General features: G+C 38.7%; 1 pseudogene; it reads right to left on the reverse strand.

Moving 5' to 3' along the window:
* Positions 1–1,913: 1,913 nt before the first annotated feature.
* LOC122905399 lies at positions 1,914–5,828 on the reverse strand (annotated as a pseudogene).
* Between the last annotated feature and the right edge of the window lie 19,498 nt (positions 5,829–25,326).

A 25,326-nucleotide genomic window follows, 5' to 3' on the forward strand; every position in this document is an offset into this window, starting at 1 on the left:
AGGCTATGGTATTTGTTATAACAGCCCAAGCCCAAACATACATATACATATATATATATGTATATGTGTGTGTGTGTATATATATATATACAGCAAGTATGTGTGTGTGTGTGTGTGTATATGTATATATATATATATATATATATATATATATATATATGCTTTTTTTTTCCCCCAGAGGGTGGGATCTGCCCAAACTTCCATTCTCCAACCTGGACACACTTTACCAGGAGTTGCCCATCTCCTCCTCATCTACAAAGTTACTGAGAGAGGACCCATGTTTGGAAAAAGTACCCCTGTCCCTCTAAACCACAACAAAGCCTAAGCCTATTGGGCCAGATAATGTCCTTTCCTGAGGAAACTGGAATTTAAACTGAGATGCGGGGCCCCAATCAGGCTGTGCTGGTAAATGGAGGAGATACGGCACAGGAGCTGTTGGCGATGGTCATTTTCTGCCAAGCAAATTGAAAAATTAAAAAAATTGCTCTTTAGCCAGAGAGATGGATAAAGTAGACCAGTAGGGAAGCAGGAAAAAAAAAAAGTGAGGGAGCCCTTAAATTCCTGTGGGGTTTTAATTCCTGATTCTGTAACATCACAAAGAGCCAGCTATCCCCCTCCCTGTGCTCCTTGAGAATCCTTTGGCCTGAGCTAGCCCACATAGACTTCTGTTGCTTACCGCAAAAAGTCCTGATTTACCAGAAACCATCCATGAAGCCACTGGTCGGGATCTGGCCAAGAGCAGAACACCATGGGACTCCCCAGAAAGCATCTCCCAGAAAGCCCTGCAAATTTACCGAACTGTATCTTTCAAGTCACATTTTATTGTTTTGTTCGTGAAGCTAAAATTTTAGTTTCTAAGATGATCTGATCACCACTATTGTACTTTGAGCTGGTACGCGGACCACAAGCAAAGTCTTGCATTCGTTCCAGATGCTGTGTTCTAAGGAGAGTAATAGGTCACAATCCCTTGTCTGAAATTTTTGAGGACCAATGTTTTTAGAATTCAAAATTTTTCATTTTTTAAAAATATGACTCCTTCAATACAAATTACATAACACCCTTAGCAGGGTCTAAGGCTTCCATTAATCAAACATATTAATATTCCTAGAGCAAAATGCACAAATATATTTTTAAATTTTATTTTACTATGCTATGCTAGTCACCATACAGTACAGTATACACACATATTTTTTAAAAGTGAGTTAAATAAGATAATAGTTTCATATCAAGTTTTTCTGCCAAACAGGTTCACATTAGCTCAGGCAAGATTTTGCCCTTAAGCAATTTAGTAAAAACTTTCGTTTCAGGGGAGGGGTTCAAGATGGTCCAGTAGGAGGAACCTCTTACATCTAGAATCTATACATACATATAGAGCAATAGTTCCTAAAGAAGAACCAAGGTCTGACCGAAGAGCTTCTGCACAACGTAGGATAGAGAGATCATACAGAGAACATCAGGAAAAACAGACACAGTAATGACAGGATCCCTATTTGATGCTACCAACTGCAGAAGGGGGGATAGCTCTGAGGGGCCATAGCAGATCTGCCTGCCCTGGGGCACAGTAGAAATAAAAACAAAACAATAACAATAACAACAACCAGATGTTTCAAGGGCAACTAGCCTACATGTGAAGGAAACCCACTTAATCCTAGAGCATGGGCCATACGGTGAGGTAAGTGCTGGAAGTCTCTGGGACTGGAGGTGCTGGCAAGCGCCACTGGTTACATTTCCCCTCCACTTTGATAGCACAGACCAGAGTAGGATCTGGATGGTCTGGCTGACCTGCCACCCCAATGAGCCCAGACCCTAGCCCATACAAGCTCTGCCAATCCCCCAAAAGGGGCCCCCATGTCCACATATTCTCTATCTCCAGCCATTCCATCAAAGTGCCCCCTCATATGAAAATCCCTGGCCTAAGCCCACTCCAGACATCCTATTAGGGTAGCCCCAATGAAGAGCACGCCAGCAACCCCTCGGCCCACGCTGACTTCAGTTCCAGCCTTCCTACCAGGGCAGCCCCAGTGAACAGCACCCTGGGAACACCTGGCCTGTGCCCATTCCGACTCAAGCCATCCTAAGAGGGTGGCCCCCATGCAGAGTGTCCGAGGACCCCAGGCCTTCAACTGCACCAGCACCAGCCAGCCAGCGCTAACAGGCACATGCAGTCTGTACAAATGACGTCCCTACACAAGGCCACTCCTTGAAGACTGGGAGAGGTGGAGGTTTTGCATAAATCAGAAAAACAAACAGAGAAAGTCAAAAGAAATAACAAGATCAAGGATTATGCTCCAAATGAAAGAACAAGATAAAACCAGAAAAAGAACAGAATAGAGATAAGCAATCAACCTGAAAAAGAGTTCAAATGGTCATAAAGATGCTCAGCTGACTTGAGAGAAGAGTGGAAGAGATCAGAACTTCAATAGAAAGATAGAATATAAACATATATATTCTACATATATATATATGTATGTATACACACACAAAAAAAACAGAGTTAATACAATAACTGGAATGCAAAAGATGCTTTCTAGCTCTCAGAGGAAGATGGTGGAAGAGGAGTGAATTCAGCTAGGTATCTATCCAATCATTCTCAACACCTGTGATCAACCTGAGATCTAAGAAAAGAATTGCTGCAAATCTACAAATAGAAAAGCGACCACTTTTTGCAAGGCAGGAGGTGCACAGATGTGAATCTGAGGGGAAACTTCGGGAGGAAGGAGACTCCATAAACCGGCTTCTGGAAAGTGATAAGCAGCAGAACGCAAAATCAAAACTTCTAGACGTCTACTCCAGTGAGTAGACTGGAAGGTGCTCAGGTGATGAATTGGGTCAGAATCCTAGGTGGGACAGTGTGGTCTCAGGATCCCCAGGGTCACAGGAAGACCAGGGGTGCCTGAATGCAGCAGAGTTAACAAGGTTCGGAGCAGGGAAGACAGCTACACTCAATGAGCTCTGGAGTGACCCCGTCAGCTAGATGTTGCCATAAACTCTCAACTAGGCAACCACTCTCCAAGCAGGAGCCCAGCAAGCAACAACTGCTGAGAGTTCCAACTCCTTGTCCCAGAAGGAGTGGCATGGGATCAGGCAAACAGGGGCCCAGGGAGCAGCGGGGCCGGTGAGACAGCGCTCCCTCCTCTGGGAGGAATGGTACAAGTGAGCATCACCGGAGTCTGGGGAGTTTGGCCAACACGAAAGGGTTGGATTGCCTTCTTCCCCTGAGGGTGCACTATAGGGGGGGGGGCTATAATCCTTCAGCTCCAGGACTGGAGATCAGGTCGCTGCTATTTTTCACTTTTTTTTCCCCCCACCCTCTAAAGCTGCTTGAAAAGCCTTCAGGGAACAAAAGCCACATAGAACAACCCAAAGCAGCTTACACCGAGCGTGGCCTCTGGCAAGGGCTGGTACAGCTCCACCCAGGCAAAAACACCTCAGAATTAGGGCAACAGGCCCCTTCTCCAGAAGACCAGCAAGATCCTCAGGCAAATATTGAGTTTATAGATTACTCGAAACTAAAAAAACTCTGGCACTAGGGGGAAATAATATATAGAAGTAGAGGGTTTGGGGTACGTGTCTTTAGTCTTTCAGTTTCAATTTTTTTTAATTTATCGAATGTTTATTATCTAACACTGACTGAAAAGTTTTGTCTAAAGATTTTATTCTATAAAAGGACAGGTTGGGAAGAAAGATTCCTGATTTCCATGAAACCAAATGCAATTTCTAAAGGATTGTGGCATATTTTTAATACAAGTACTTCACTTAAAAATTTTCACCAAACTCTTAATTGGCAGCATCTACATGTTTTAATGTTCTGAATACCCACAAAATCTTATCATAGTTAGACATCACTTATTTTACCCAAAGCAAATTGTAGTTCTAATTTTTTCTCTATTAGAATATGTTACTTTCCTTAAGGTACTTTTTTTTAAAGATAGCTAATGTAGGAAAACTTAAGTTTCTCCATCAGAAATAAAAATCTGGACATTTACAAATTTTTAATATATGCTTTTATAGCATTTCAAAGGCAATTCTTAATTCAAACCAATACCTATAAAAGGAAATTTCTTAAACTCAGTTTTGTTCCAAGAGTTTGCTATGGCAGAAAAGGCAGGTAACATTTTATACTTAATAACATAAACCATTGTATAATAAATACAAAATAAAGAGTGATAGATATTATCAAGGGTGAAAACATTACATAAACTTAAAGAGGCTGCTTTCTGAACTGTCACTGATGTTACCTGAGGAGTCGTTATCAATGTCATTTACAGAAACAATCTCTGTAGTCAAATTTATCATTCACTTTCATGTCCCTACATGAGAAATAATAGGTGAATATCTGTAGGAATACAATTTATTGTCTGCTCCTCCACTCAGAAGTAACCCTGTGTCTGTCCAGTACACACTCAGAATTCTGTCTTCATGAGCCGCCAGATCAGACAGGAGACTTACAACTTCTTGATGATGTTACTTAAAGAACCTGAAATCAGCTGCTGCTCATAAGTAGGAGACCACTTTAATGATGTGACCCAGCCTGTAAGTGAGGTTAGGGACAGGGACACCAAAGAACCATCTTTAGTTCAGGGATCCCACAGTCTGATATGTCTATCTGTGCTTCCAGATGCTAAATGTTTACAAAATGGAAAATAGAAGATACAATCAAACACTTTATTTCCTGTGCAAATGGACTTAAGAATGCCAGACTCTATATTCTACACCCTAACTCTGCGGTCCCAAGATGCACTGCAGATTTCTTCAGCATCCAACCACAGAACTAAGGACATTGCTTCCTTGCAGCCAAAGATGGTTCTTGTTGGTCTCAACTGCTCTATTTTCTGTTTTTTCTTGATTTGTGGATCCCTCCATTTCATCGTCTTCATCTACAGGAACTGTAGACCAGATCTTTAGCTTCTTATCCCAGGAGCCACTGCAAAATTTAGTTCTGACGCTATCAATAGCTAGAGAATCCACACTTCCAGCATGGCCTCTCTGCAGCATGCAGAGCTTTCACTTTGGTTCTCTCCACATTCCACTCCTGTAAGAGAATCGTCCCATCCACAGAGCTACTCATTAGTAGGCAAGACAAGCTATCCTTTTTTCACCCAGGCCACAGCTTTTACAATGTCTGTATGTCCCACGATTGTCATTACTGACTTTCCTTCCAAGGACCAGATCCAAGAAGTCTTATCATTAAGAACCCATCAAGATCCATTCCTCTGTGGGAGGTTGGGGGAACCAGGTGGTGGGTACTGGAGAGGGCATGAATTGCATGGAGCACTGGGTGTGGTGCAAAAAATAATGAATACTGTTACGCTGAAAATAAATTTTAAAAATTTTAAAAATATATATTATATAATTTTAAAAAATCCATTCCTCTGTCCCTCGGACTGAACTGATCCAGTCATCATGGAGCAATCATTGCTCTGGCTGAGGGGCAGTGTACTTCTCCACATATTCCATATCCACAGCCTCTTCTGATGGGATGTTTTCCAGTTCCAAGTGGTTGAGCAAGGGTATTTGCAGAAACTGGCCCTTGATAAGGAAATCGAACTCCAAATGTTTGTGGAACTCATTTTTGCCCTCCAGCGGTTTACTGATGATGTTGTTAAGGTCAGCAATTTCAGAGGATGCAAGAATTGAAAAGGGCACGTCATCTACCACATATATTTTGACGGTGAAGAAGCATGTGTGGAGCTGAGCCATGGTGAGGAGTACACATGAAAGACTTGTGGTGACTTTTGGAGGACTCCCACTTCTAGTGTTAGGATTTAAATCCAGGTGAGAGTTCTCTTTTTCTTTTTCTTTTTTTTTTAACTTTTCTACAAATTTCTTTTTTAACTCTTTGTTTTTAAGTCTTTTTTAAATTTTCATTTTTAAAAAAATTTTATTTAATTGTGTGCGTGTGAGAGAGAGAGAGAGAAAGCAAGCACACACAGAGGAGCAGAAGGCAGAGGGAGAAGCAGGCTCCTTGATAAGCAAAGGAGTCCAATACAGGGCTCAATCCCTGGACCCTGGGATCATAACCTAGGCGAAGGCAGACGCTTAACCAACTATCCCACCCAGGTGTCTCTTTTCATTTTTACATTTATATTTTATAGATATATTCTTCAATTTTGGCTTCCTTTCACACTATTCAATTGTGTGTGTGTGTGTGTGTGTGTGTGTGGTTTTGTGTTTTGCATTCCTTATAATTTTGGGATTTAGTGTCTTCTAACAAACAGACCAAGATACACCCAGGACTAAGTGGATCACCCTGTTTTGTCGACCTGTGAGATTATATGCTCTTTTTCATTTCTTTTTCTTCTTTTCTGGTTTCTGACCTCTTTGGATTTGTCTAGTATGTATTTCACTTAGGTCATACTTGATTTTCTTGATTTTTGTTCTCTTGTTCATCCATTTTTCTCTGGGAAAAATACTTGAAGGAGGAATCCACAACAAAAGAAAGAACCAGGGATGCCTGGGTGTCTCAGTCTGTTAAGTGTCTGCCTTCTGATTAGATCATAATCTCAAGGTCCTGGGATTGAGCCCTGCATTGGGCTCTCTGCTCAGTGGGAAGTCTGCTTTTCTCTTTCCCTCTGCTCCTCCCTCTGCTTGGGCTCACTCTCTCTCTCTAAAATACATAAATAATAAAATCTAAAAAAGAAAGAAAGAAAGAACCAGAGGTGACATTCTCTATCACAGATCTAATTGATATGGACATAAGTAAAAATTCAAAGCTAGAATTCAGTATAACGATTCTAAATGTACTAGCTAGGCTTGAAAAAAGAATAAATGACATTACCTAATCTCTTAGAGCAGAAATAAAATCTAATCAGGCTGAAATTAAAAATGCTTTAACTGAGATGCAGTTTAAAGCGGATACTCTAACATCTAGAGTAAATGAGTCAGAAGAGAAAGTAATGACATAGAAGACAAGATGATGGAAAAGAAGGAAGCTGAGGAAAAGAGAGAAAAACAATTAATGGACCAGGAGTGGAGGCTTCGAGAAATCATCAATATCATAAACCAAAACAATATCAGAATTATTGGGGTCCCAGAGGAAGAAGAAAGAAAGAGAGGGACAGAAGGTATATTTGAGCAAATCATACCTGAGAACTTCCCAAATCTGGGAAAGGAAACAGGCATTCAAGTCCAAGAGGTAGAGAGAATACCCCCCCAAAATCAATAAAAATAGATCAGTACCCTGACACACAGCCAAGAATACTTTATCCAGCAAAGCTGTCATTCAGAATGAAAAGAAAGATAAAGAGCTTCCAGGAACAGAAACTTAAAAAAAAAAAATCTGAGATCACTAAACCAGTCCTGCAAGAAATATTAAAGGGGATACAGTAAGCAAAGAGAGTGCCCAAAAGTAACACAGACTAGAAAGAAACAGAGACAATCTACAGAAACAGAGATTTTGCACATGATACAATGACACTAAATTCATATGTCAATCGTTAACTCTGAATGTAAATGGGCTAAATGCTCCAATCAAAAACTCAAGGTATCACATTGGACAAAAAAGCAAGACCCATCCATATGCTGTCTACAGGAGACCGATTTTAGACCTAAATTAGACTGAAAGTGAATGGGTAAAGAATCACTTATCATGCTAATGGACCTCAAAAGAAAGCTAGGAAAGCAATCCTAATATCATACAAATTACATTATAAACCAAAGACTGTATAGTAAGAGATGATGAGGGACACTTAAAGGGTCCAACCAACAAGAAGATCTAACAATTATAAATATTTATGTCCCTAATTTGGGAGCAGCCAATTATGTAAACCAATTAATAACCAAATCAAAGAAACACAAAGATAAATAATACAATAATAGTAGGGGATTTCAACACCCCACTCACAGCAATGGACAGATCATTTAAGCAGATCATCAAGGAAACAAAGGCCTTGAATGACATACTGGACCATATGGACTATACAGATTTATACAGAGCATTCCATCCTAAAGTAACAGAATACACACTTCTTCTCAAGAGCACATGGAACTTTCTCCAGAATAGAACATACTGGGTCACAAATCAGGTCTCAACAGGTACCAAGAGACTGGGAATAGTCCCTGAATATTTTCAGACCATAGTATTTTGAAACTTGAAGTCCAATACAAGAGGAAATTTGGAAGAGACTCATACACTTGGAGGTTACAGAGCATCCTACTAAAGAATGAATGGGTCAACCGGGAAATTAAAGAAGAATTTTTAAAAATTCATGGCAACAAATGAAAATGAAAACACAACAGTTAAAAACCTTTGGGATAGAGCAAAAACAGTCCTAATAGGAATGTACATAGCAATAAAAGTCTTTCTCAAAAAATTTGAAAAGTCTCCAATACACAGGCTAACCTTACATTTAAAGGAACTGAGAAAGAACAGCAAATAAAGTCTAAACCAAGCAGAAGGAGAGAAATAATAAAGATTAGAGCAGAAGTCAATGAAATAAAAAATCAAAAGAACAGTATAACAGATCAATGAAACTAGAAGCTGGATCTTTGAAAGAATTGATTAAACTCCTTGCCAGACTTAATAAAAGAAACTAGAATGGACTTAAATTAATAAAACTATGAATAAAACAGAAGAGATCATGACCAAGGAAATAAAAACAATTTTAAGAACATATTATGGGCAACTATATGCCAAGAAATGAGGCAATCTGGAAGAAATGGATGCACTCCTGGAAATGTATAAACTGCCAAAACTGAAAAAGGAAGAAATAGAAAACCTGAACAGACCCATAATCAGCCAGTAAGTTGAAGCAATAATTAAAAATCTCCCAACAAACAAGAGTCCTCCAGGGCGAGATGGTTCCCCAGGGAAATTATATCAAACATTTAAAGAAGAAATCATACCTATTCTTCTGAAGCTGTTCCAAGAAATAGAAATAGAAAGAAAAATTCCAAACTCTTTCTATTAGGCCAGCATTACCTTGATTCCAATACCAGACAAAAACCCCATCAAAAAGGAGAATTACAGGGGTGGAGTCAAGATGGTGGAGGAGTAGCAGGCAGAGATGACATCAGATCACAGGAGTTCAGTTAGATAGTTATCAAACCATTCCGAACACCTACAAATCCAACACGAAATCAAAGAGAAGAGGAGCAGCAATTCTAGAAACAGAAAATCAACCACTTTCTGAAAGGTAGGACATGCAGAGAAGTGAATCCAAAGCATGGGAAGAGAGACCGCGTGGGTAGGGGCTGGCTCCTGGCAAGCGGTGGAGCAACAGTGCACAAAATCAGAACTTTTAAAAGTCTGGTCCACTGTGGGACATCACTCCAGAGGCTAAGTCGGGGGGCAGAGCCCTTGCGGGGAGAGTGTGATCTCAGGTCCTGCAGGATCACAGAAGGATTGGGTGTCTGAGTATAGCAGAGCTCGCAGGTATTACAGCAGGAAAGCTGGCTACAGAGACGGAGCCCAGGATTGAGCTCTCAGCTCCGGGTTACCTTAAACTGTGATCTGTAGCACAATCAGGTCACTGCTCTTTGAGCAGGGACCCCACAAGTGGCAGATCTGGGGAGAGCCACCAGAAGAGGAGACAGGAATCTGCTGGGATTGAAGACCCCAAATGGGGTTGTGTGCCAGAGACAGAAATGCTCGGTAATGGCCAGGTAAGCTCTGCCTGTGACCTCTGGCCAGGGAGATGGGAGTGATTGGGTGCTTTTCTCCCAGGGCACACTAAGGTGTGGGACCCTGAGCTCTCGGTTCCTCTGGGCTGGAGATTGGGAGACTGCTATTTTCATTCCCGTCCTCCAGAACTCTACAGAAAGCATTCAGGGAACAAAAGCTTCCAAGAGCGAACCCGAGCAGATTACTTATCCTGGGCCCTAGCAAGGGTAGTGCAATTCTGCATCCGACAAAGACATTTGATACTCATTGCAACAAGCCCCTCCCCAGAAGATCAGCAAGAACATCCAGCCAAGACCAAGCTCATCAATCAAGAAGAACAGTGAAACTTGATAGCTAGGGGAAAGCAATGCACAGAATTTATGGCTTTTTCCCCATGATCCTTTAGTCCTGCAAAGTTAATTTTTTTTTAACTTTTCCTCTTTCCTCTTTTAATGTTTTTTATCTATTTTATCTTAACAACCCCTCTCTACAAAAAAAATCTTTTTAGAACTTCATTCTTATAGTCATATTTTATCACTTCATTTTATTTAACCTTATTTTTTGTATAAATATGACAAGGTGGAAAATCTCACCACAAAAAAAAAAAGAACAAGAGGCATTACCAACAGCTAGGGACCTAATCAATATGGGCATGGGTAATATGTCAGAACTAGAGTTCAGAATGACGATTCTCAAGGTGCTAGCTGGGATTGAAAAGGTCATGTAAGATATTAGAAAAACCCTTTCTGGAGAAATAAAATTCCCTTCTGGAGAAATAAAAGAACTAAAATCTAACCAAGTTGAAATAAAAAAAGGTATTAATGAGGTACAATAAAAAATGGAGGCTCTTACTGCTAGGATAAATGAGGCAGAAGAGATAATTAGTGATATAGAAAACCAAATGATAGAGAATAAAGAAGCTGAGCAAAAGAGACAAACAACTACTGGACCATGAGGGGAGAATTCGAGAGATATGTGATACCATAAGAAGAAACAATATTAGAATAATTGGGATTCTAGAAGAAGAAAGAGAGACAGGGGAGAAGGTATATTGAAGCAAATTATAGCAGAGAATTTCCCTAATACAGCAAAGGGAGCAAGCATCAAAATCCAGAAGGCACAGAGAATCCCCTTTAAAATCAATAAAAATAGGTCCACACCCCATCATCTAATAGTAAAACTTATAAGTCTTAGTGAAAAAGAGAAAATCCTAAAAGCAGCTCAGGTATGTATGTTACTGACTTCAAAAGAAGTCTTCAAAAGACTTCTAATGTTTCTACCATTGTATGTTACTGACTTCCTTTAGAAGTCAGTAACATACAATGGTAGAAACATTAGATTGGCAGGAGACTTATCCGCAGAGATCTGGCAGCCCAGAAAGAACTGGCATGGTATATTCAGAGCACTAAATAAGAAAAATATGCAGCCAAGATTACTATATCCAGCTAGGCTATCATTGAAAATAGAAGGAGAGATTAAAAGCTTCCAGGACAAACAATCTAAAAGAATTTGCAAACACAAAACCAGCCCTACAGGAAATATTGAAAGGGGTCCTCTAAGAAAAGAGAGAGCCTAAAAGTAATAGACCAGAAAGGAACAGAGATAATATACAGTAATAGTCCATTTACAGGCAATACATGGCACTAAATTTATATCTTTCAATAGTTACCCTGAATGTAAACAGGCTAAATGCCCCAATCAAAAGACACAGGGTATCAGAATGGATAAAAAAACAAACCCATCAATATGCTATCTACAAGAAACTCATTTTAGACCCAAAGACATGTCCAGATTTAAAGTGAGGGGATGGAAAGCAATTTACCATGCTAATGGACATCAAAAGAAAGCTGGGGTAGCAAACCTCATATCAGATACATTAGATTTTAAGCCAAAGAGTATAATAAGAGATGAGGAAGGACACTATATCATACTTAAAGGATCTGTCCAACAAGAAGATCTAACAGTTTTAAATATCTATGCCCCTAACATGAGAGCAACCAACTATATAAACCAATGAATAACAAAATCAAAGAAACACATCAACAATAGTACAATAATTGTGGGAAACTTTAATATACCCCTCACTGAAATGGACAGATCATCCAAGCAAAAGATCAACAAGGAAATAAAGGCCTTAAATGACAAACTGGACAAGATGCACATCACAGATATATTCAGAACATTCCATCCCAAAGCAAGAGAATACACATTCTCTAGTGCACATGGAACATTCTCCAGAATAGATCATATCCTGGGTCACAAATCAGGTCTCAACTGGTAACAAAAGACTGGGATCATTCCCTGCATATTTTCAGACCACAATACTTTGAAGCTGGAACTCAATCACAAGAGGAAAGTTGGAAAGACCTCAAATACAAGGATGCTAACAAGTATTATACTAAAGAAAGAATGGATCAACCAGGATATTAAAGAAGAATTGAAAAAATTCATGGAAACAAATTAAAATGAAAACACAACTGTTCAAAATCTGTGGGACACAGCAAAGGCAGTCCTGAAAGGAAAGTATATAGTGACACAAGCCTTTCTCAAGGACAAGAAAGGTCTCAAGTACACAACCTAACCCTACACCTAAAGGAGCTGAAGAAAGAACAGCAAAAAAAGCCTAAACCCAGCAGGAGAAGAGAAATCAAAAAGATCAGAGCAGAAATCAATGAAATAGAAACCAAGAAAACAATAGAACAAATCAATGAAACTAGGAGCTGGTTCTTTGAAAGAATTAATAAGATTGATAAACCCCTGGCCAGACTTAACCAAGAAAAGAGAAAGGACCCAAATACATAAAGTCATGAATGAAAGAAGAGAGATCACAACCAACACCAAAGAAATACAAACAAGTATAAGAACATGTTATGAGTAACTATACACCAGCAAATTTGACAATCTGGAAGAAATGGATACATTCCTAGAGACGTATAAATTACCAAAACTGAACCCGGAAGAAACAGAAAACCTGAACAGACCCATAACCAGTAAGGAGATTGAAGCAGTCATCAAAAATCTGCCAACGATTTTGGGTGGCTCAGTTGGTTAAGCGGCTGCCTTCGTCTCAGGTCATGATCCCGGCATCCTGGGATCAAGTTCCACATTGCGCTCCTTGCTCAGCAGCGAGTCTGCTTCTCCCTCTGCCTGCGCTCACTCTCTCTGACAAATAAATAAATAAAATCTTTAAAAAAAAAAAATCTCCCAATGAACAAGAGCCCAGGGCCAGATGGCTTCCCGGGGGAATTCTACCAAGTATTTAAAGAATTAATTCCTATTCCCTTGAAACAGTTCCAAGAAATAGAAATGGAAGGAAAACTTCCAAACTCATTTCATGAGGCCAGCATTACCTTGATCCCAAAACCAGACAAAGACCCTAACAAAAAGGAAAATTACAGACCAATATCCTTGATGAACACAGATGCAAAAATTCTTACCAAAATACTAGCCAATAGACTCCAACAGTACATTAAAAGGATTATTCACCACGACCAAGTGGGATTTATTCCAGGGCTGCAAGTTTGGCTCAACATCCACAAATCAATCAATGTGACATATAAGACATTAATAAAAGAAAGAACAAGAACCATATGATACCCTCAATAATGCTGAAAAAGAATTTGACAAAGTACAACATCGTTTCTTGATCAAAACTCTTCACAGTGTAGGGATATAGGGTACAGACCTCAATACCATCAAAGCCGTCTATGAAAAACCTACAGTGAATATTATTCTTAATGGGGAAAAACTGAGAGCTTTTCCCCTAAGGTCAGGAACATGGCAGGGAAGTCCACTATCACCACTGCTATTCAACATAGTACTAGAAGTCCTGGTCTCGGCAATCAGACAAGAAAAAGAAATAAAAGGCATGTGAGTCAGCAAAGAAGTCAAACTTTCTTTGCAGATGATATAATACTTTATGTGGAAAACCCAAAAGACTCCACTCCAAATCTACTAGAATGTGTACAGGAATTCAGTAAAGTGTTAGGATATAAAAATTAATGCACAGAAATCCACTGCATTTCTATACACCAACAACAAGACAGAGGAAGAGAAATTAAGGAGTTGATCCCATTTATATCTGCACCCAAAACCATGAGATACCTAGGAATAAATCTAACCAAAAAGGCAAAGGATCTGTACTCAGAAAACTATAAAGTACTAATGAAAGAAACTTAAGAAGAAATAAAGAAATGAAAAATCGTTCCATGTCATGGATTGGAAGAACAAATATTGTGAAAATATCTATGCTACCTCAAACAATCTACACATTAATGCAATCCCTATAAAAATACCATCAATTTTTTTGAAATAAATAATCCTAAAATTTACATGGAACCAGAAAAGACCCCGAATAGCCAGAGCAATGTTGAAAAAGAAAGCCAAAGTTGGTGGCATCATAATTCCAGACTGCAAGCTCTATTACAAAGCTGTCATCATCAAGACAACATGGTACTGGCACAAAACTAGACACACATTAAAAAAAAAAAACAGACACATAGATCAATAGAACAGAATAGAGAGCCCAGAAATAGACCCTCAACTCTAGGATCTACTCATCTTCAATGAAGCAGGAAAGAATACCCAATGGAAAAAAACCAGTCTCTTCAACAAATGGTGTTGGGAAAATTAGCCACATGCAGAAGAATGAAACTGGACCAGTTCCTTACACCACACACAAAAATAGAATCAAAATGGATGAAAGACCTCAATGTGAGACAGGAATCCATCAAAATCCTTGAGAAGAATACAGGCAGCAACCTCTTCGACCTCAGCAACTTCTTCCTAGAAACATCACCAAAGGCAAGGGAAGCAAGGGCAAAAATGAACTATTGGGACTTCATCAATATCAAAAGCTTTTGCACAGCAAAGGAAACAGTCAACAAAACCAAAAGACAACTGACAGAATGGGAGAAGATATTTGCAAATGGTATCAGATAAAGCGCTAGTATTCAAAATCTATAAAGAATTTATCAAACTCAATACGCAACAAACAAATAATCCAATCAAGAAGTGGGCAGAGTTCATGAACAGTCATTTCTGCAAAGAAGACATCCAGATGGCCAACAGACACACGATAAATTGCTCCACATCACTCAGCATCAGGGAAATATAAATCAAAACCATAGTGAAGTACCACCTCACACCAGTCAGAATGGCTAAAATTAACAAGTCAGGAAATGACAAATGCTGAAGAGGATGTAGAGAAAGGGGAACCCTCCTACACTGTTGGTGGAAATGCAAGCTGGTATAGCCACTCTGGAAAACAGTATGTAGGTTCCTCACAAAGTTGAAAATAGAGCTACCCAATGGCCCAGCAATCGCAGTACTGGGTATTTACCCTAAAGATACAAATGTAGTGTTTTGAAGGGGCACATGTACCCCAATGTTTATAACAGCAATGTCCACAATAGCCAAACTATGGAAAGAACCTAGATGTCCATCAATAGATGAATGGATAAAGAAGATGTGGTCACACACACACACACACACACACACGCACAATGGAACACTATGCAGTCATCAAAAGAAATGAAATCTTGCCATTTCCAACAATGTGGATGGAACTAGAGGGTATTATGCTGAGTGAAATAAGTCAATCAGAGAAAGACAATTATCATACGATCTCCCTGATATGAGGAATTTGAGAGGCAGAGTCGGGGTTTAGAAGGTAGGGAAGGAAAAAATGAAACGAGTTGGGATTGGAAGGGAGAAAATCCCTGAGCTCTTAATCACACAAAACATACTTAAGGTTGCTTGGGGAGGGGAGGGTTTGGAGAGGGCAGCTGGGTTATGGACAGTGGGGAATGTATGTACTATGGTGTGGGCTGTGAAGTGAGTAAGCCTAACGATTCACATACCTGTACCCCTGGGGCAAATAATACATTATATGTTAAGAAAAATAATTAAGAAAAAAGAAACTTTATACTCCAGAGGGAGTGGCATAATATACTCCAAGTGCTAAAAGGAAAAAAACCTAAAACCAAGAATACTCTACCTCACAAGGTTATCATTTAGAATTGAAGGAGAAATAAAGAATTTCCCTGACAAATACAAGGGAAAGGAGCTCCTCACCACTAAACTAGCTTACAAAAATTTGTCAAAGGGACTTCTTTAAGCAGAAAAGAAAAGGCCATAACTAGAAGAAAGTTAGGACATGAAATAAAACCTCACTTGTAAAAGCAAACAAAGTAAAAGTAGTAGATCGGTCATTTACAAAACTAGTGTGCATATTAAAAGATAAAAATATCAATTATATCAATTATAGTTGACCCTTGAACAATCCATGGTTAGGGATACTTACTTCCTGTGCAGCTGAAGATCTGCAAATGACTCTGTACTCTCCAAAACTCAACTACTAAGAGCCCACTGTGAATGAGAAACCTTACCAATATTATAAATAGTTGAATAACACACACTTTGTTGTATATATTTATATATACTGTACTCCTACAATAAAGTACACTAGAGAAAAGAAATGTTATTAAAACCAAAAGGAAGAGGGAGAGGAGTTAAGATGGTGGAGTAGGAGGACCCTGAGCTTGTCTTGCCCCTTGAACACATCATTAAATAGTTATCGAATTATTCTGTACACCCAGAAGTCAATCAGAGTCCTGAAAGAACAAAACCTGTAAGTCTTACAAGTAGTAAGACAAGTAATCTACAAGCAAGTCTACCACATTTTGGAAGGTAGAAAGTGCAGAGGTTCACTCGGGGGATACACAACTATGGAAGCTATGTGGTAGGAGCCTGCTTACAAAGTCTACCACAAAGTATTAGAATTGGTAGAGTGTAAAATCTCAACTTTAAGTTCACTACTGTTGGGGAGAGGCTTGAATTAAAGATGCTCAGGTGGCAAAGAGAGGCAAGATCCCAGGAGTGACACGGAGCTCTGAGGATCCCTTGAGCCAAGGTAAAGTACTCTTCCCAGTCATGAGGCCGGGATATTGGGCCAGAGCAGTGGGTCTTGGTGCTGACTTTCTGCTATAAACTTCAAAACAATGTGTGGTCATGGGACCACATTTCTGGGACAGGGCAGCAAGCATAGGGAGACCCTCCCGTGGATGAAAAGTGCAGGTCTGCACCAATCCCTGAAATTCGGAGTTTTGAAACTCGGTCTTGTGTCTGAAATAAAAAGGCTCAGGCATGAACAGGGTGAATGCAGGGTTCAGATGGAAATCAGGAAAAAAAACACGGTTATTGATTGGTTTTCTGTGAGGTCTCAACAAAAAGTAGAGGGCACAAATTTTTAGCCCCTGGGCTAGACAGCTGAGTGCAGCTATTTTCATCCCATGCATCAGAGCTGAAAGCCTTAAGGGAGCAAAACAACCCCACTTTATGGAGGCGGAGCTGCTGGCACCAAATCCCAACACCCTGAGCCCAGGAGAGCATTTCCACTGAAACAAGTCCACCCGAGAATCAGTGCATTAGGCCCCTGTGCCAGAAGACCAGCACAAACAACTAGATCACACCAAGTTTATCATAGAGTGCTGCAAAGCTTCAGCTCTAGGAGAAATAGGATTGAGCCTCCTTTCTTTTTTTCTCTCTTTTCTTTTTATTATTTTTTCTTTCTTTTTTTAAAGATTTATATTTATTTATTTGACAGAGACATAGTGAGAGAGGGAATACAAGCAAAGTGAGTGGGAACAGAGAAGCAGGCTCCTCGCTGAGCAGGCAGCCCGATGTGGCGCTCGATCCCAGGACCTTGGGACCACAATCTGAGCCAAAGCCAAAGCTCAATGACTGAGCCACCCAGGCACCCCTATTTTTTTTTTCATTTATTTTCTTATATTTTCCAATTCCTTTAAAAATTTATTATTAATTTTAATTTTTACCTGTATATTTTTCATACATATGTATTTTGTTTACCTTCACTTTATTTTATATTTTTTTATTTTGGGATCTAAATTCTTTTAAAAACAGACCTAAACACACTCAGGATCTATTTGTTGTTTTTGATTCTTGGTTTTCTTGTTTTGTGTTTTTGTTTTTCTCGTTATTTTTTTCTTTTTCTTTGTTTTTTGCTTTGATTTTGTTTTTCGGGTCTTTTGGGGGTGGAGGATTTGTTGTGTTGTTCTTTTTTCTCTTTCTTCTTTTCTTTTCCAGATGAACAATGAGATGAAGAAATTCACCCCAAGAGGAAGAACACAAGGTAGAACACATGGCCAGGGGTTTAATCAATACAGACATAAGTAATATGTCTGAACTAGAATTTTAAATAACAATTTTAAGGATATTAGCTGGGGTTGAAAAAAGCATGGAAGATACTACAGAATTCTTTACTACAGAAATAAAAGAAGTGGGGTGCCTGGGTGGCTCAGTGGGTTAAGGCCTCTGCCTTTGGCTCAGGTCATGATCCTGGGGTCCTGGAATTGAGCCCTGCATTGGGCTCTCTGCTCAGTGGGGAGCCCGCTTCCCTCTCTCTCTCTCCCTGCCTCTCTGCCTACTTGTGATCTGTCAAATAAATAAATAAAATCTAAAAGAAAAAGAAAAAGAAATAAATAAAGAACTAAAATCTAGTGAGACCAAAAGTAAAAATGCTATAACTGAGATGCAAACACAAATATAATGGATCACAAATGTAAACTTAGGGAACTCAGCAATTCAGTAAAATGTTATAACATTTGTACCATAGTTGTCCCAGAAGATAAAGAGAGAGGAAAGGGGGCAGAAGGTTATTCAAAAAAGTTATAGCTGGGGGCGCCTGGGTGGCTCAGTGGGTTAAGCCGCTGCCTTCGGCTCAGGTCATGATCTCAGGGTCCTGGGATCGAGTCCCGCATCGGGCTCTCTGCTCAGCAGGGAGCCTGCTTCTCTCTCTCTCTCTCTGCCTGCCTCTCCATCTACTTGTGATTTCTCTCTGTTAAATAAATAAATAAAATCTTTTAAAAAAAAAAAGTTATAGCTGAAAATGTCCTAATTTGGGAAGGACACAGACATCAAAATCTAAGAAGCACAGAAAATTCCCATGGAATTCAACAAAAGCCATCCATCACCAAGGCATATCATAGCCAAGTTCACAAAATACACAGACAAGGAAAGAATCTTGAAAGCAGCAAGGGGAAAAAGGTCCTTAACATATAAGGAAAGACAAGTTAGCTTTATAGCAGATCTGTCCACAGAGACCTGGCAGGCCAGAAAGGACTAGGAGGAAATATTCAATGTTCAGAATGGAAAAAATATGCAGCCACGAAATCTTTATCTAACAAGGCTGTCATTCAGAATAGAAGGACAGATAAAAGAGTATCCAAGACAGGCAAAAACTAAAGGAGTTCATCCCACTGAATCAGCCCTCCAAGATAGTTTAAGGGGGGACTCTTTGAGTGGGGAAAGAAAAAAAAAAAAGCAATGAAGACTAGAAAAGACCAGAGAACATTACCAGAAACACCAAACTATAGGTAACACAATGACACTAATTCCTATCTTTGACTGCGAATTTAAATGAACTAAATGCATCCATCAGAAGATACAGAGTATCAGAATGGATTAAAAACAAGACCATCAATATGCTAACTACGAGAGACTCATTTTAGACTTAAAGTCACCTGCAGATTGAAAGTGAGGGATGGAGAACCATCTATCATGCCAATGGATATCAAAAGAAATCTACAGTAGCCATACTCATATCAGACAAACTATATTTTAAACCAAATTCTTTAACAACAAATGAAGAAGGGGATTATATCATAACTAAGAGGTCTACCCATCAAGAAAACCTAACAATTGTAAATATTCATGCCCCCAACTTGGGTGCACCCTCATATATAAATCAATTAATAAACATAAAGAAACTCATTGATGATAATACAGTAGTAGATGATAATTTTAACACCCCACTTATAAGAACGAACAGATCATCTAAACAGAGAATCAACAAGGAAACAATGGCTTTGAGTGACACACTGGATGGACTTAAGAGATATATTCAGATCATTTCATCCTAAAGCAGAATACACATTCTTCTCATCTGTACATGGAACATTCTCCAGAACAAATCACAAACTTGGTTATAAATCAGCCCTCAACAAGTACAAAATGATTGAGATCATACCATGCATATTTTCAGACTGCAATCCTATAAAACTGGAAGTCAAGCACAAGAAAAAAATTGGGAAAGACCTCAAATACCTGGAAGTTAAAGAACATCCTACTAAGGAATGAATGAGTCAACCAAGAAATTAAAGAAGAATTTAAAAAATACATGGAAGCAGGGTGCCTGGGTGGCTCAGTTGGTTGGACGACTGCTTTCGGCTCAGGTCATGATCCTGGAGTCCCAGGATCGAGTCCCACATCGGACTCCCAGCTCCATGGGGAGTCTGCTTCTCCCTCTGACCTTCTCCTTGCTCATACTCTCTCTCACTGTCTCTCTCTCAAATAAATAAATAAAATCTTAAAAAAAAAATACATGGAAGCAAATGAAAATGAAAGCATGACATCCCAAAACCTTTGGGAGGCAGCAAAAGCAGTCCTAAGAGGTAAATATATTGCTATACAGGCTTACCTCAAGAAGCAAGAAAAGTCTCAAATACACAATCTAACTTTACACCTAAAGGAGCTAGGGGAAAAAAAAAGCAAATGAAGTCTAAAGTCAGCAGAAGGGAAATAATAAAGATTTGAGCAGAAATAAATGATATAGAAACAAACAAACAAACAAAGACAGGACATCTGGGTGGTTCAGTTGGTTAAGTATCTGCCTTCACCTCAGGTCATGATCCAAGAGTCTCAGGACTGAGCCCCACATAGGCCCTGCTTCTTCCTCTGACCCTGACCTTCCTCATGCTCACTCGCTCTCTCTCACACACACATAAAAAACTAAAATTTTTTTAAAAAGAAAAACAGAACAGATTAATGAAACTAAAGCTAGCTTTTCTTATTAAAAAAAGACGCAAATAGATAAAATCATGAATGATAGAGGAAAAATCACAAACAATACCACAAAAATACAAACAATTATAAAAGAATACTATGAAAAATTATATGCCAACAAATGGGCAACCTAGAAGAAATGGACAAATTCCTACAAACTTACAAACTACCAAAACTGAAATAGGAAGAAATAGAAAACTTGAACAAACCCATAACCAGCAAGGCAATTGAATCAGTAATTCAAAAATCTCCCAACAAACAAAAGTCCAGGGCAAAAATGACTGATGTCCCAGGGGAATCCTACCAGACATTTAAAGAAAAGTTAATACCTATTGCTCTCAAACTGTTCCTAAAAATATAAATGGAAGGAAAACTTCCAAACTCATTCTACAAAGCCAACATTACCTTGACTCTAAAACCAGACTAAGACCCCACTATAAAGGAGAAATATAGGCCAATATGCCCAATGCACTTGGATGCAACAATTCTCAATAAAATAACAACAAATCGAATTCAATAGTACATTAAAAGAATTATTCCCCACAATCAAGTGGGATTTATTCCTGGGCCACAGAGGTGGTTCAATAACCACAAATCAATCAACGTGATCACCATATTAATAAAAGGAAGTATAAGAACCATATGATCCTATCAAGAGATACTTCAAAAGCATGTGACAAAATACAGCATTTTTTCCTGATAAAATCCCTCAACAAAGCAGGGGTAGGTGGAACATTCCTCAACATCATAAAGGCCAAATACAAAAGACCCACAGCCAATGTCATCCTTAATGGGGAAAAAAAGAGAGCCCTTCCCCTACAGTGAAAAACAAGACAAGGATAGCCACTCCCATCATTACTATTTATCATAGTACTGGAAGTCTGAGCCTCAGCAATCAGGCGACAAAAAGAAATAAAAAACATCCAGATTGGCAAGAAGGAAGTCAAACTTTCACTCTTTGCAGACAACATGATACTCTAGGTAGAAAGCCTGAAATAACCAAAAAATTACGAGAACTCACAAAAGAATTTAGCAAAGTCACAGGATATAAAACCAATGAATAGAAATCTATTGCATTTCTATATACTAATAATGAAGCAGCAGAAAAAGAAATCAAGGAATCAGTCCTATTTGCAATTGTACCAAAACAAATAAGACACTGGCATAAATCTAACTAAAGTAGTAAAAGACCGATACTCTGAAAACTATACAATACTTATGAAAGAAATTTAAGAGGCCACAAAGAAAGGGAAACACATTCCCTGTTCATGGGTTGAAAGAACATTGTTAAAATGTCTATAGTACCCAAAGCAATCTACATATTTAATGTAAACCCCATTAAAATACCACCAACATTTTTCACAGAGCAAGAACAAACAATCCTCAAATTTGTATGGAATCAAAAAAGACCCCGAATAGCCAAAACAATTTCAAAAAAGAAAAACAAAACCTTTTTTTTTCTTTTTTGAAAGAAAGGCATCACAATTCTGGATTTTAAGCTACATTACAATGCTCTTGTCATCAAAACAGTATGGTATTGGCACAAAAACAGACACATAGGTCAATGGAACAGAACAGAGAAACCAGAAATGGACTCACAACTATACAGTCAATTAATCTTCAACAAAGTAGGAAAGAAACTCCAATGGAAAAAAGACTATCTCTTCAACAAATAGTGTTTGCAAAACTGGAAAACATGCAGAAAAATGAAACTGGACCACTTTCTTACACCATACACACACAAAAAAATTCAAAACAAATGAAAGACCTTAATGTGAGACAGGAAACCATCAAAATCCTAGAGGAGAATATAAGCAGAAACCTCTTTGACCGGGGCACCTGGGTGGCTCAGTGGGTTAAAGCCTCTGCCTTCAGCTAGGGTCATGATCTCAGAGTCCTGGGATCGAGCCCCGCATCGGGCTCTCTGCTCGGCGGGGAGCCTGCTTCCTCCTCTCTCTCTCTCTGCCTGCCTCTCTGCCTATTTGTGATCTCTGTCTGTCAAATAAATAAATAAATAATCTTAAAAAAAAAAAAAAGAAACCTCTTTGACCTCAACTCTAGCAAATTCTTACTAAACACATCACCACAAGCAAGGAAAACATAAGAAAAATGAACTACTTGTTCATCAAAATGAACTTTTGTACAGCAAAGAAAACAATCAACAAAAGTAAAAGGCAGCCTACAGAATAGAATGGGAGAATATATTTGCAAATGATATAGCTGTTAAAGTGTTAGTACCCAAAATCTACAAGGAACTAATCAAACTCAACACACACACCCCAAAAAATAACCCAGTTAAGAAGTGCACAGATACGAAAAGACACTTTACCAAAAAAGACATTTGGATATCTAACAGACACATGAAAAGATCCTTAACATTACTCATCATCAGGGAAATACAAAGCAAAACCATGTACCATCTCACACCTGTCAAAATAGTTAAAATTAACAACACAAGATAGGTGTTGGTGAGGATGCATAGAAAGGGGACACTGCTGGTTGCCCTGTTGGCGGGAGTGCAAACTGGTACAGCTACTTTGGAGAACAGTATGGCATTTCTTGAAAAGCTAAAAATAGAACTACCCTTTGATCCAACAATTGCACTACTAGGTATTTACCCAAAGGATACAATCATACAGATTCTAAGGGATATGTGAACTCTGATGTATATAGCAGAGTTATCAACAGCAGCCAAACTACAGAGAGAGCCCAAATGTCCACCAAGTGACTGATGAATGGATAAAGAAGATGTGGTATGTGGTATGTGGTATGTATGTATATGGTACATATACATAATTGAATATTACTCAGCCATCAAAAAGAATGAAATCTTGCCATTTGCAATGACATGGATAGACTAAAGTGTATTATCCTAAGTGAAATAAGTCATTCAGAGAAAGACAAATGCCAAATGATCTCACTCATATGTGGAATATAAGAAAGAAAGAGAGAGAGGAAAACAAGCCATAAGAGACTCTTAATGATAAAAAAAGAAAAAAAATTGAAAAAAAAATCTGAAAATAAATAAATTGGGGGAAAAAAAGAGACTTAATGATAGAGAACAAACCTAGGACTGATGGAGAGAGGTGGGGGGGTGGTGGGCTGGATGAGTGATGGATGTTAAGGAGGGCACCTGTTATGATTAGCACTGGGTATTGCATGTAAGAGATAAATCACTGAATTCTACTCTAGAAACCAATATTGTACTGTATGTTAACTACCTAAAATTTAAATTTAAAAAAATCGTAAGGAAGGGAAAATATGCTTATAGTATTGTACTGTAAAACTTCCACATTATGAGAGACATCACACATTTCAAACCCATGTTGTTCAAAATGATTTAAGGGATTCACAGAATAAAGAGATGTCAAATATGACATAACATACATAAAACATGAAGGAGAAGAAGTAAAAATGTAGTGATTCTAGATTTTGCTTGAATTTAAATGACCATTAACTTAATATAGATGACTATATATTTAGGATGTTATATATGAACCTCATAGTAACCACAAACCCAAAACCTATAACAGATACACAAAAAATAAAGATAAAGGGGCCCAAGAATAACACGAAAGAAAGAAAGCCATAAAACCATAAAGGAAGAGAGTAAGGTAAGAATAAACAGAAAAGAACCTCAAAAAACTAGAAAACAATCAACAAAAGGGCAATATGAACAATTACTTTAAATGTACATGGCCTAATGGTTCAAGAGACATAGGCAACTGAATAGATTTTTTAAAAAATCCATCTTCAGGGAAATACAAAGCAAAACCACAATGAGGTACCATCTTCCACCAGTCGGAATGGTTAAAATTAACAAGTCAGGAAATGACAGATGTTGGCAAAGATGTGAGGAAAGATGACCCTCTTACACTGTTGGTGGGAATGCAAGCTGGTGCAGCCACTCTGGAAAACAGTATGGAGGTTCCTCAAAAAGTTGAAAATAGAACTACCCTATCACCCAGCAATTGCACTACTGGATATTTACCCTAAAGATACTAATGTAGTGATCCAAAGGGGCATGTGCACCTGTATGTTTATAGCAGCAATGTCCACAATAACCAAACTATGGAAAGAATCTAAATGTCCATCAACAGATGAATGGATAAAGAAGAGGTGGTATATATATATATACATTGGAATACTATGCAGCCATGAAAAGAAAAGAAATCTTGCAATTTGCAATGACGTAGATAGAACTAGAAGGTATCATGCTAAGCAAAATAAGTCAATCAGAGAAAGACAATTATCATATGATCTCTCTGATATGAGGAATTTGAAAGGCAGCGTGCTGGGGCCTAGGGGTTAGGGAGGGAAAAATGAAACAAGATGGGATTGGGAGGAAGACAAACCATAAGAGACTCTCAATCTCAGGAAACAAACTGAGGATTGCTGAGGGGTTGGGAGAGATAGGGATAGGGTGGCTGAGTTATGGACACTGGGGAAGGTATGTGCTATGGTGAGTGCTACGAAATGTGTAAGCCTGACAATTCACTGACCTGTACCCTTGGGGCAAATAATACATTTTATGTTAATAAAAATATATATATATACCCCCCCACAAAAAAAAATCCTTCTGTATTCTGCCTATAAGAAACTCACTTCAGATTGAGAGTAAATGGATGAAAAACATATACTATATAAATGGATGCATACACACACGCACGCACACACACGTGTGCATGCACATAAAGCCAGGGTAGCAATACTGCTATCAGACAAAGTGGACTTTAAAATAAAGACTGTAACAAGAGACAAAGAAGGGCACTATATAATGATAAAGGGATCAATCTAACAAAAGGATACGACAATTGTAAATACCTATGCACCAACATTGGGGGGCATCTAATCACATAAAG

This window comes from Neovison vison, chromosome 4, assembly GCF_020171115.1.
Source record: "Neovison vison isolate M4711 chromosome 4, ASM_NN_V1, whole genome shotgun sequence".
NCBI lineage: Eukaryota > Metazoa > Chordata > Mammalia > Carnivora > Mustelidae > Neogale > Neogale vison.